The following is a 10,000-nucleotide window of genomic DNA, read 5'->3' on the forward strand; positions in this document are numbered from 1 at the left end:
TCAGTCTTCACTAATAATGAAATCAAGGCATGATCAGATGTCCCGACTGGAGAACCAACCTTACTAGTTATAACGCCAGGGGAGTCAGTGTATACGAGGTCCAAGCAATTACCAGACCTGTGAGTAGCTTCATTTATGATTTGCTCACAGCCTGATTCAGAGGCAAAGTCTAAAGCTCTTAAGCCATGGCGATCGGTAGGAGAGATAGAACTTAACCACTCCCTATGGTGAGCATTAAAATCACCAACAAAGACAAAAGAAGCCTTTCTATCATCTTCTTGTATCTTAGCCATAATGGTAAGAAGACAATCGAAGATAGAATCATCTATGTCTGGATTCCGGTAGATCGAACACAAATAAAATAATAGTACTTATCATTCTTGGCTATAGGGTGTGAGTAGGATTTTTAGACTGGTCTCGTTAAGAAGCAAATCCTCAAGTAGTCAGTGTCCAATCAATTACCCTTATCCACTTAAGTTTAGAAAATCCCGTAATGATAATACCTCTGAATGAGACTCGGTAAGCTACACACTATTGGTATTGTCAATGAACTTTTTAGCCAGCTTGAGGCTTAAGCCGGTGATATTTTTGAAGTGTAAAACGTAATATATAAACCAAAGGACAAAGTTCAATTGTCCTGCAAAAGTAGTAAAAGCCACCGAGATAGATTGTGATTGAGCTTTCGCACAATTAATGTCCCTTAATCAATATGAAGCGCAATTGTTTGCTAAGTTGAAAAACATCTCCGATGAATATATCACTGAGGGTCTCACTGAACCTGTGTCATTAGAGCCTCATAGCAACAGACAAGTGCATTACTTACCATATCATCCCGTCATTGAGACCTAAATGATAGCTTCAATAAGCATTGTCTTCAATTGCATCTTTTAATTTGGGATCTAATTCACAATCTCTAACCCATTCTCTATATACAGGACACAAACTTGCATCTAAGATTGAATCCATTATTGTAATTTCAGGAGAAAAACCCTTTAGCCTAACCGTGAATATATTCAGAGCTTTCCTTCAGATAGATATCTACTCAGAGAATATAGATTTTTGTTGGTTTCTCTTTTTAAAACCCCAATATGACGAAAGTTGTTGATGACTGCTTTAAAGTATTCTTCGAGGCCCTGTTTGCTTACTCAAACTGTCAAGCACCATTTGGATAATCCATCCAATGCATTAGCTTCGAAGCTTAAATCTAACTTCTGCATATGACGAAAGTTGTCGCTGACTGCTTTAAAGTATTCCTGTTTGGAGCCACTTCGAAGCCCTGTTTGATGGCTCAAACTATCAAGCACCATTTAGATTATCCATGCAATGCCTTAGCTTCGAAACTTAAATCTAACTTCTACATTGATAATTTTCAATATTGTTACGACTTTCTCCCTGACATCCTTAGTGTATGTCCCTGTATTGAAGAGCTCATGTTAGTAGTGAACTACCAATGGCCCTCTTTCAGGAAATTTAACTGAAAAGGGCACTCATGACTACCTCGCTCTCAATCTAAATGTGGGTGAAGATACATTGAACATTAATCGCCCTTAAATTAATGTTGGAAGATTATTCCCATGAAGAATAGTGCAGTTTGAATACAAGTGGTTAGTTGAAAAAAGTAAAAATTAAATGATGGAACAGGTTTATAGGAACTTTAGCCCGATCACTCTTAACATCCCGGAAACAGCCATTTATGCTCTCCTGGAAAGGCACCCTTCACCTCACATAAAGGGCACATATATTAAAAAAGATGGCATCACCATGGGATCCCTGCTTGCTGCCTTCTTTTTGAATTTTTATATGGGGTAAAAAAAGGAAGAGTATTTGAAAAGATTAAAAAACCAGGCATTTATGTCAGAGCTTTGCCAAACCTCTGATCAATGCAGCTCATTGAAATTTACCCTTGATCATTGCTTTGAATGTCTTCCATTCCTTTATGATCTGGTCAAGGCCAGCAACAACGGATTTAAGACAAAGGTTTACACAAAACCCAAAAACTTGGGACAATGCTTGTATGGTGAGAGTGAGTACTCTTCCCAGTATTAGACCACTACCATCAAGGCCTTTGTTAATTAAGAGGGCCCTATGTCATTGTTCGTCATGGAGATTCAAACATAAGAAACTGGAAAGCATATCACAAGTGGTAGTTAACAATGGATTCTTGAATAAAAAATTAACAAGATAGTCTTATAAAAGTGGTATACAAATGAGCCACTTGAAACAACTAATGTAATGTTGTGGCATATTGGTAGCATTTCTGCCTGGTAGTTGCCTGACAGGGATTCGAGTCCCTCTCGAAGTTGTTAGTTCCTTTAGTGGCTGCATCCACACCATCCTTGTGAGCTAAGGATCGGGGGTTTGGAGGAGCCTAGGTTTACCTGCTGAGTCATCAGCAGCCAATGCCTTGCCCTCGCTGATCCGAGCTTTTTTGGAGAGGGGGCCTGGGTGCTGATCATATATATATATATATATATATATATATATATATATACATATATATATGTATATATATATATATATATATATATATATATATATACATAAATATATATGTATATATATATATATATATATATATATATATATATATATATATATATATATATATATATATATATATATACAGTGAGCCCTCGTTTATCACGGTAGATAGGTTCCAGACCCAACCGCGATAGGTGAAAATCCGCAAAGTAGTGACATCATATTTACGTATTTTTTTAACATGTATATTCAGACTTTTAAAACCTTCCCTTTTACGTAGTACTGTTAACAAACTACCCTTTAATGTACAGAACACTTAATGCATGTACTACAGTGCTCTAAACTAAAACAGGCACAAATATTAAAGGCGATTTTATATCATGCGTTTCCTAAACACGCCAAAAAGCACGATAAAAAATGGCAACCAATGTTTTGTTTACGTTTATCTCTGATCATAATGAAGAAATAAACGCATTTACACATCTGTGTATAGGTTAGTTTTTGCATCGATTATATTGATTATTCAGTACAGTATGTTGATTTTGTTATTTACCAATGTTTTACTTAATTTTTCTTAGGACTTCCAAGTGAAATGTTTTTCTTTATGACGCCGCCTGAAACGACGGCGTCATAAAGTACGCTCAGTAAACAACCACGCTCAGTAAACAAACGAAGGTATTTAACGCGCATGATGAAAGTGATAAATAATGATATTACAGTAAAAGCTTTTAGAAAATGTGTTACAGTATTACAAATATTATTTAGCGTATCTATATAAAATCATACAGTACATACGTAGCAAAGCAGGAAAACAATTTAAGAGAGAGAGAGAGAGAGAGAGAGAGAGAGAGAGAGAGAGAGAGAGAGAGAGAGAGAGAGAGAGAGAGAGAGTTGTTTTACGTACGTACAGTAAATGTAAATTTTAAACAAAAAAATATGATAGGTTATAACATGTACATTCAGACTTTTAAAACCTTCCCTTTAACTTAATGCATACTAAACTAAAACAGGCACAAATATTAAAATGTTAGAATATTAAAGTAAAAAATAAAGATTGTTACTGTACTCGCCATGAAAGAAGTTGAAGAAAAACTTGAATGATGATGGCGATGAATTTGCTGCACAGTAGAAATGATGGTGATGAAGCTGATGATGTCTTCTACTGTGCAGCCAATGATAGTATTTTACGTCTCTTCAGACGGAGGTGTCTTTTCCTGGGACACCTCTTCAACTCCTTCCTGGGACACTTCTTCAATTTCTTCCGAAGGCGTACTAGCAGGAGGAACTGGCTCTTTTTTGCGAGGCTGGAAGAACATTATGATCGGAGGTTGCTGCCGCTGCTTCTTTTTTCGCTCGAAGAGCATCCTGTAGGGAGTTATGTCGTCATCGATCTTGTTGCAAAATTGCATAGACCGAACCATATCCTCGTCCCACTCTTGCGACATTTCTTTCAACTCCTTCGCATGGTTGCAGAACTTGGCAAGCCGTTCTAATGTTAAGCCCGTTTCTTCGACATTTTCTTGGGTCTCTTCCTGCGTTTCACTGTCTTCTTCACTGGCCGATTTCGTCAGGTCTTCTAGGTCTACGTCAGTTAGCATCTGGGAATGGCAGTCCAACAACTCGTCGACGTCTTCAGTCGTCATGTCACCAAACCCGTCACCTCCAATTATCGCAGCCAACTGCACAGATTTGCGTATTGCAGAGTGTTGAATTTCAGACGGTGTAAATCCCTCGTCGTCGTAAACAATCTGGGGCCACAACTTCTTCCAGCTCGCATTAATGGTTGCAGGTTTCATTTCTAGCAGTGCCTTCTGAATGTTCAGCAGGCACGTGGCTATTGTGTACTTCCACCAGTACGCCTTCAAATTGAAATTTTCATCTTCATCTTCTTGGGCAGCATCCACACACGCAACGAGGTCCGCCAAGGTATTCTTCGTGTAGAGGGCCTTGAACGCCCTGATAACCCCCTGGTCCATCGGTTGAATTAATGACATGGTGTTGGGTGGCAGGAACTCAACCTGAATGCCCTCATGCGACAGGTCAGTTGCGTGTCCACCAGCGTTATCCATAAGGAGAAGGATCTTGAATGGCAAGCCCTTCTCTACGAGATATTTGCTGACTTGCGGGATAAAACACTGGTGGAACCAGTTGGAGGTCAGCTTCTTCGTAATCCATGCTTTTTGATTATGCATCCAGTACACAGGAAGGAGATTCTTATTTTTATTTTTCAAAGCGCGAGGATTTTTCGACTTATAAATAAGCCCCGGCTTTAGCAAAAATCCAGCAGCATTGCCACACATCACGAGGGTAACGCGATCCTTGAATGCTTTAAAGCCAGAGGCTTTGGCTTCCTCTTTGAACAGGAAAGTTCGCGACGGCATTCTCTTCCAAAACAAGCCGGTCTCATCCATATTAAATACTTGTTCCGGCTTGTATCCACCTTCAGCGATAATGTTCTTGAACGTCTCGTTCGCGTAAGTTTCAGCAGCGGCAGTGTCAGCGGAAGCAGCCTCGCCATGCAGGGAAACGCTTTTCAGGCCGAAGCGTTTCTGAAACTTCGCGAACCATCCTTTGCTGGCGGAAAAACGTTGTTTCTGAGGCTGGGAATCAGTGGATGTCCCTGGTTGAGGTTCATCTACATCATCTTCTTCTTCAGCATGGTCGCCATCGTCGTCTTGAGGTTCCTTTGCCGCAAAATTCTCATACAAGCTCAAAGCCTTGGTTCGGATGGTGTTCGTATCCAAGGCTATGTTCTTCTTCCGGCAGTCGGCAATCCACACTGCTAAAGCACCTTCCATGCGTACGATCGTTTTATTACGCGTGGTAACGACTCGCTTCGCTGATCTGCTAAAGGTGATGGTAGCCGTCTTTCTAATGTTCGCCTCGTCCTTCTTGATGTAGCGAACGGTAGATTCGTTCATTCCAAAATGGCGGGCTGCGGCCGCGTAACTTCTGCATTCTTTTAACATATCGAGAAGCGTCACCTTCTCAGCAATCGTCATCATCTTTCGGTGGCGTTTAGGCTCACTACCAGCCTTAGTAGAAGCAGAACGCTTGGGAGCCATTGTACATTAGGGTTTAACAGAAAGTTCAACAAAAAGTGCAACTTAAAACAGTCACGCACAGCACAGATTAAAGTTCACAATAACGTAGCAGCATCTACCCGGCGAGAGAACGGCGAACGAAGTGGCCGCGAAAAGATGCTGGAGGTTGGAGAAGCGGTCAAAACACCAATCACAGGCTAGATTACAAAACTTGGGTTCTGATTCGTCATCTATCAGCGCTTGAACCAATCACAATCCGTCTTATATGCTACATAGTAGTTATCAATTCAAAGCACAAGGTACCCTACGTATACAGTACAGCTTTACGTACGCTATTTTACGCTTGTTTTGTTGTAGGATATGTCTCTCTCTCTCTCTCTCTCTCTCTCTCTCTCTCTCTCTCTCTCTCTCTCTCTCTCTCTCTCTCTCTCTCTCTCTCTCATCACTGTTTTTGTTTCTTGTCCTATTGTGTGTTTTATTGGATATCTCTCTCTCTCTCTCTCTCTCTCTCTCTCTCTCTCTCTCATCACTGTTTTTGTTTCATTTCTCATTCTATGTGTGTCAATCTCTCTCTCTCTCTCTCTCTCTCTCTCTCTCTCTCATCACTGTTTTTGTTTCATTTCTCATTCTATGTGTGTCAATCTCTCTCTCTCTCTCTCTCTCTCTCTCTCTCTCTCTCTCTCTCTCTCTCTCGTACGCTTATTCGAGATGTGATTTTTGCAACAAAGAATATTATTGGATGCAGTACTATGTACGTATACATACAAAAGATTCATGGAAAAGATGCACATCCATTACATTTGTAGTACAGTAGTAGCCATCAGCAGCCTTACACCATTCTAATACGGTATGACTGCATCTGATTTGCGTTTCATGTTCGATTTAATTTTACTACGTACTGTATACTGAATTATCGTATGATCACATTCTCTTTTCGTGTTTTATCTCTTTCTGTACTGAATTATGTCATATGTAATGCAATGAACAATCAGTAAGAGTAGATATTACTAATTACAGTATTAATGGAATTACAGGTAACGAAATATCGTATTTGGGGTCTTCATATATCGCGGTATTTTCTAAATTTCCGGAAAATCCGCGATATGTTTATATATATGGGCTCTGAAAAAAATCCGCGAAGTGGTGAATCCGCGATGGTCGAACCGCGAAGTAGCGAGGGTCGAGGTCATCTCAAATCAACCAAGTGATGTTGGCCATATTCCGTTTGGCGGAAAGGAAGAAATGGCACCTGTCAGCAGTTCACATTCAAGGGTTCCGCAATGTGACAGCGGACGCTCTATCCAGGTTTACACCTATGGAGTCGGAATGGTCCCTTGACGCTGGATCGTTCTCCTTCATCTCGAGTCAAGTCCCAGAGCTGCAGATAGACCTCTTTGCGAATAAAAACAACAAGAAAATAGATCGTTACGTGTCCTCATACGAGGATCCGCTAGCGGAGGCAGTGGACGCTATGTCCCTGGACTGGAACAGATGGTCCAGTATTTATCTGTTCCCTCCGCACAACCTCCTTTTGAAGGTCCTCGATAAGCTGAGATCCTTCAAAGGGAAAGCAGCAATAGTGGCCCACAAGCGGCCAAATAGCGTGTGGTTCCCTCTGGAATTGGAACTACGATTAAAATTCGTACCGCTACCGGATCCATCCCTGTCTCAGCTTATCTTGAGGGTAGTAGGTTGGTCAGGGCACCAGCCACCCGCTAGAGAGTTATGGGGTCTTTTGACTTACCAGACAGTACTACATTGGATCCTTCTCTCTGGTTATGGTTCATTTTCCCTTTGCCTATGCACACATCGAATACTCTGGCCTATTCTTTTTATATTCTTCTCTGTCTTCATACACCTGCCAACACAGATTACCAACCAATTCTTCTTCACTCCAGGGGTAACTGCACTGTAATTATTCAGTAGCCAATTTCCTCTTGATAAGGGTAGATGAGTCTCTTTAATTACGATAAGCCGCTCTTGTAGGAGAAGGACACTCCCAAATCAAACCATTGTTCTCTCGTCTTGGGTAGTGCCACAGCCTCTGTACCATGGTCTTCTACAGCGCATTTACTAGACGTGTTTTATCGTGGATATTTTTTTAATTCATATTACCATAGAATTTGTTGTTTTATGAGGAAAATGATAAAGATTTGTACACTTGGTTGCATTATCATATTTTGTATTACCTGCAATATATATCGCAGGTTAAAGCATGTTAAAAGTACACAACTTTTACGACTCGTGAGCCATTTTTCAACATCCCTTTACAATAATGATAATGATAATAATGAAAATGATAATAATAATATAATTTTATTATCAATAATAATAATAATAAAGATAATAATAATAATAATAATAATAATAATAATAATAATAATAATAATAATAATAATAAAAATAATAATAGATTGTGTTTAACGTGGGGTAACTACTACTACTACTACTACTACTACTACTACTACTACTACTATAAATATTATTATTATTATTATTACTATTATTATTATTATTTTTTATTTTTATTTTTATTTTTATTATTTTTTATTTTTATTTTTATTATTTTTATTATTTTTATTTTTATTATTTTTATTTTTATTATTTTTATTTTTATTATTTTTATTATTTTTATTATTTTTATTATTTTTATTATTTTTATTATTTTTATTTTTATTATTTTTATTATTTTTATTATTTTTATTTTTATTATTTTTATTTTTATTTTTATTTTTATTATTTTTATTTTTATTATTTTTATTTTTATTATTTTTATTTTTGTTTTTATTATTTTTGTTTTTATTATTTTTATTTTTATTATTTTTATTATTATTTTTATTATTATTTTATTATTATTATTATTATTGTTTTTATTATTCTTGTTTTTGTTTTTTTTTATTATCATCCCCTTGTTTTTATTATTATCCCCTATTTTTTATTATCCCCTTGTTTTTATTATTAATATTATTATTATTATTATTATTATTATTATTATTATTATTATTATTATTATTATTATCCCCTTGTTTTTATTATTATTATTATTATTATTATTATTATTATTATTATTATTATTATTATTATCATTATCCCCTTGTTTTTATCATTATTATTATTATTATTATTATTATTATTATTATTATTATTATTATTATTATTATCCCCTTGTTTTTATTATTTATTATTATTATTATTATTATTATCCCCTTGTTTTTGTTATTTATTACTATTATTATTATTATTATCCCCTTGTTTTTATTATTTATTATTATTATTATTATTATTATTATTATCCCCTTGTTTTTATTATTTATTATTATTATTATTATTGTTATTATTATCCCCTTATTTTTATTATGTATTATTATTATTATTATTATCCCCTTATTTTTATTTTTATTTTTAATTTTTTTTTGTTTTTGTTTTTGTATGTTTGTATGTTTGTATGTTTATATGTTTATATGTTTATATGTTTATATGTTTTTATTTGAGTTACTTGAGGAGGTTGATCAGTTTAAGTACTTGGGGTCTGTTGTTGCAGCAAATGGTGGAATGGAAGCATATGTACGTCAGAGAGTCAATGAAGGTTGCAAAGTGTTGGGGGCAGTTAAGGGAGTAGTAAAAAATAGAGGGTTGGGCATGAATGTAAAGAGTTCTATATGAGAAAGTGATTGTACCAACTGTGATGTACGGATCGGAGTTGTGGGGAATGAAAGTGATGGAGAGACAGAAATTGAATGTGTTTGAGATGAAGTGTCTGAGGAGTATGGCTGGTGTATCTCGAGTAGATAGGGTTAGGAACCAAGTGGTGAGGGTGAGAACGGGTGTAAGAAATGAGTTAGCGGCTAGAGTGGATATGAATGTGTTGAGGTGGTTTGGCCATGTTGAGAGAATGGAAAATGGCTGTCTGCTAAAGAAGGTGATGAATGCAAGAGTTGATGGGAGAAGTACAAGAGGAAGGCCAAGGTTTGGGTGGATGGATGGTGTGAAGAAAGCTCTGGGTGATAGGAGGATAGATGTGAGAGAGGCAAGAGAGCGTGCTAGAAATAGGAATGAATGGCGAGCGATTGTGACGCAGTTCCGGTAGGCCCTGCTGCTTCCTCCGGTGCCTTAGATGACCGCAGAGGTAGCAGCAGTAGGGGACTCAGCAGTATGAAGCTTCATCTGTGGTGGAAATGTGGGAGGTTGGGCTGTGGCACCTTAGCAGTACCAGCTGAACTCGGCTGAGTCCCTGGTTAGGCTGGAGGAACGTAGAGAGTAGAGGTCCCCTTTTTTGTTTTGTTTCTTGTTGATGTCGGCTAGTGCCTTTGGTATATGTATGTATTATTATTATTATTATTATTATTATTATTATTATTATTATTATTATTATTATTATCCCTTTGTTTTTATTATTATTATTATTATTATTATTATTATTATTATTATTATTATTATTATTATTATTATTATCCCCTTGTTTTTATTATTATTAT

Source organism: Palaemon carinicauda, unplaced genomic scaffold (genome assembly GCF_036898095.1).
Source record: "Palaemon carinicauda isolate YSFRI2023 unplaced genomic scaffold, ASM3689809v2 scaffold566, whole genome shotgun sequence".
In the NCBI taxonomy this organism is placed as follows: domain Eukaryota; kingdom Metazoa; phylum Arthropoda; class Malacostraca; order Decapoda; family Palaemonidae; genus Palaemon; species Palaemon carinicauda.